The sequence below is a fragment of the Hyaena hyaena genome, unplaced genomic scaffold, assembly GCF_003009895.1.
Source record: "Hyaena hyaena isolate Hyena2069 unplaced genomic scaffold, ASM300989v1 scaffold_873, whole genome shotgun sequence".
NCBI lineage: Eukaryota > Metazoa > Chordata > Mammalia > Carnivora > Hyaenidae > Hyaena > Hyaena hyaena.
In genome coordinates this window covers 697,425-701,928 of record NW_024081503.1, presented here as the reverse complement: position 1 = coordinate 701,928, position 4,504 = coordinate 697,425, and positions in this window count along the sequence as shown.

Sequence of the window (4,504 nt, the reverse complement as noted above, 5' to 3'; positions counted from 1 at the left end):
TGTAGGTTGACTCAAAGTAGATGCTCAACAAATGTCTGTTGACAGATTGACTGACTCATTCTTTCCATATGGCACCTCCCACCATGCAAGCCTGTTGTTTTTTCAGTTTATAGTTTGCTGTCATATTTTTAAAAACATGATTTTTTTTATTTACAACAGACACAGTTTTATACCCTTTTTTTTTCTAAGCAAAACATCTTTCTAGTCATCTAACTGAAGAAAATTCATACAAAATTTAACTCAGTAAATTTAGACTTGATGTTCTATTAGAACAATGCTTTGCTGAGGAAAATAGAGAAGAGTAAATAAAATCAAGTCTATTTTATCCCGAGAAAGTTAAAAAAAATTAAAAAAACACTTGGTTTTCATATGCTTCTGGATAATCCAGGAATAAATATCCAATGAGCCTCATCTGAATTCAAAATCTGGTCATCAAAACATGCAAATTTATCTTCTTTCATAAGCATCCCTATTAACAGACAGTGACTATGGTTATGCACATAAACCAATATGGAAAGTTTCCTGAAATTAGACATATGAATTGCCTAATTGCATGTCAACAGTTGCTGAGATTACTCAATCAATCCCACACTGATGGTGAAGAATTAATCACAGTGTACCCAAAGAAGTAGAATATAATTTAGAAATATGATCCTTCTTAAGGGACTTACAAATATACTCCCCCCCTACAGTTCCCCAAATGTATAATGTTAATGTAAACTTTTTATTAAAGTATTACATAAAGATGCATACATCATAAGTGTACAGCATGATGAATTTTCACAAACTGAACACATTGTAAACAGCACCCAGATCAAGATACAAAATATTACCAGTAGTCCAGAAGCCCCCCCATATGTCTTCTTCCAGTTACCATTGCCTTAAGAGTAATTAATATCCAGATTAGTGATTACTATAAATTACTTCTATTTATATGTACATACATATATATTATTTATGTATAATATATGTATTATATATGTATATGTATTATATGCATATATTAAACTTTATATAGATGAAATAAATCAGTATGTACACTCTTATGTTTGGCTTCTTTCACTCAACAAATGTTTTTGTTGGTACAAACTTCCAGTTATAAAATTAATGTCATGGAGATGGAATGTACCGCATGGTGACTATAGTTAGTAATGCAATATTGTATGTGAAATACACATATTTCAATTATGTATTGAAAGTAACTAGAAGAATAGATCCTAAAAGTTCTCATAACAAAATGGAAACATTTGTATCTGTGTGGCAATGGATGTTAACTGAAGTTATTATAGTAATCATTTTGCAATATATACAAATGTCAAATCATTACACTGTACACTTGAATCTAATATAATGTTTTGTCAGTTATACCTCAGTTTAAAAAAAAAAGAGTTATAAAACCTGACTAACTTTGTAATGGCCAACAAACTCCCCCAACGAAGAAGATGATTCAGAATCTAGCTCTACACACATCTTTACATCCTGTTCTTAACAAAAAAATAAAATTAGGGGCTCCTGGGTGGCTCAGTCAGTTAGGCATCCAGTATCGGCTCACATTGCTATCTCATGGTTGTGAGATAAAGTCCCATGGGCTGAGCAGAGCCTGCTTGGGATTCTCTCTCTACCTCCCATTCTCTCTCTCTCAACTTGTTCACACACACACACACACACACTCTCTCTCTCTCTCTCTTTCAGAATAAATAAATACACTTTAAAAAATAAATATAAATATATAAATGTTTATTCAGATTAATTCATATGTGTGGTTGTACTTTGTTTATTCTCACTGATTTATGGTATTCCATTGTACAAATATGACATAATTTTTCATCTATTCTGCTATTGATAGGTATTTGGATTGTTCTCAGGTTTGGGCTGTTATGAATAACATTGCTCTAAACATTCTTACACAAGTCTTTTGGTAACACAAGAACACGGGTCTACTGAATATAAACCTAGGGGTGAAAATTTCATGTCCTAAGGTGTGCTGATGTTAAGCTGTAATAGATACAGCAATATCTCTCTTCTGGGTTGAGTTATTTTACAAAAAAAAAAAAATCCTGAGTATTAGAAATTTCAACAGGTTGATTTTATTTGAGAATAATATATATACAGGCATTTGTTAATCTCTAAGTATTTTCCTTTGAATATTTCTTCTCTTGAAATGAGAAAATCTGTTAGCTAATAAACAGTTACTATCATTATGTCAGGGTTTTTTTTGCATTTTTTCTTATTGTTTTTGTGGTTTTAATACTATTTTAATTATCCCACAATTATACTGACATATTTGCTAATAAAAATTCTACTTAATGCTAGGAATATATTCTATTCATAAATACCATTTACTTTCTAAGTGCATCAGAACTTACCATATCTGTGGAAATGAAATTAGAAATGATGTTTTTCTGTTTGCATAGATGAAGTAAAATACACAATTTTGTAAAACTTATATTACACTGTATAGAAATGGAACTTTTCACTTTAGAAAACTCCAAGACATATTTGTTTAGCTTTGTTTCTTTGTGTATGTAGAAATCTACTCTCAATAATGTTTAAAAAATTATATAGATTATTGTATATATAGAGGAGGAGAAAATAATTCCAAACTCATTTTACAAAGCCAACATTACCTTGAAACCAAAATTAAGCAAAGGAAATACAAAAAAAATAAATTATAGGACAATATTTTTGATGAGCATAGATGCAATAATTCTCAACAGATGTGTTAACAAAACAAATTCAACAAAGATTAAACTTTGAGTTACAAGATGAGTGAGTTTTGACAATCTATAGTAAAACATAGTGACTATAGTTGATAATGTTGTATTATATGATTTTAAAATATGCAATAAAATAGAAAGATATTATTCATATAGTAGTTTCCTTATATTTATGTGAATTGCAAATTCTCAAGAATATGAAAAACTGTTGTGTAGATAATTTTGTTTTAATACAAACTTTTAAGAAGATTGAAAAGTTTATTGGAAACAGGTTTTATTTTATAAATTAAATCAAAAACAACTATTCTTAAATTTGTAATATCTCTTAGGATATTACAAATCTATCTTTCAGAAGAGAAAACATCAAATGACTATTCCAAATTGCTTTCCCTGCATTCTTCCCACACACTTTCTCCAGCTTTGCTCACACTTCATGCCTCTAGAACAATAATGGTATTTTATTTCCGTTTGTGTTTACAGATGCTAACATAGCCCTTCAAACAATGCAAACATGACTCAACTGAATTAAATTTTTTCTCTCTTCTTTCTAAGACTTAGTCACCAAAATTATCTACTTGTCAAATATAGTCATCTAGTTTCTAAGGCTTTGCTGACAACTCTTCCTTCCTTGAAACTAATTTCTTACATTGTTTTTCACTGTTCCATTTTTTTGCATTAATTATACACTTCTCAGTATCTAATATTGTATATTATACTATTCTGCTACCTTTTATTCAAATATTTTCTGGTAATTTATCCTTAGACTTCTTACTCTTCTTACTCTTTGCTGTGTTGCCTCAACTATTATTTCTTGAAACTGTATCATTGAACTGAGTCCACTTTACTGAAAAATGTTTTTAGACTCCATTTTTCCATTTGCCTATGTATATAATTACCTGAATATCCCATCTCTACTTCAAATTCGATTACTGCCATTTGTTTCTGCTGCAAACTAGATTTTCCTCTTGCATTTCTTTTTTTGGCTAATAGCACTCATGTTGCTTATGTTATAAAATTGTAAGTTGTCTTAAATGTTTATTAATGCATTCTCCCTGATTTATCTATATTCAATCAAACACAAAAAGAATCATAAACTATTCAATTCTCTTTTCCTCTTTTTGTTGCTAATATATTTCATGCACACATTTTTTCCATGCACTGATGTAATTATATTTTTACTGCTCTGAGACTCCAATATCTAGTTCCTCAAATCCATCCTCTGCATGTTCTGCTTCCCTAATAAGCAAGTAGGCCTGTGTACTTAACAAACATAGATCATGCACATACATATTTTTCTGATTAATTACTCTATGAAAGTGATTGGAGCATGCTGTCTGTGTCCTCAAGAAACCCACACTTACTGAAAGACAAATTTGTAAATAAGTTTTAGGCTGTTATGAACTGATATAAGTACTGTGGGGAATTAAAAGGAGTATTCATTTTCTCAGCCAACTATTGAAGAAGCCTTCTGGGTATTGTTGTAAGTACTTGGATACAGCACTCAGTGGAAGATTTCTGTGCGCATGGGTTTTATCTTCAATGATAGAAGATGGAGGGGTCAAGAAAAGCTTCATGGAGAGCTGACGTAAGAAGTGAGATTACAAATCACTATTCCTGATGGTGATGCCTAAATGCTCTTACTTTGATAAAAGATGCAAAGATGACTGTGGTATATATGGCTAGAAATCACTGATACTATTTCCTATTGCTTAGATAAACTTCTGGCAAACCAAAGAGCTTACACATCCACATATGGACATATGCTGATCCCAGTGGATGCAATGAGA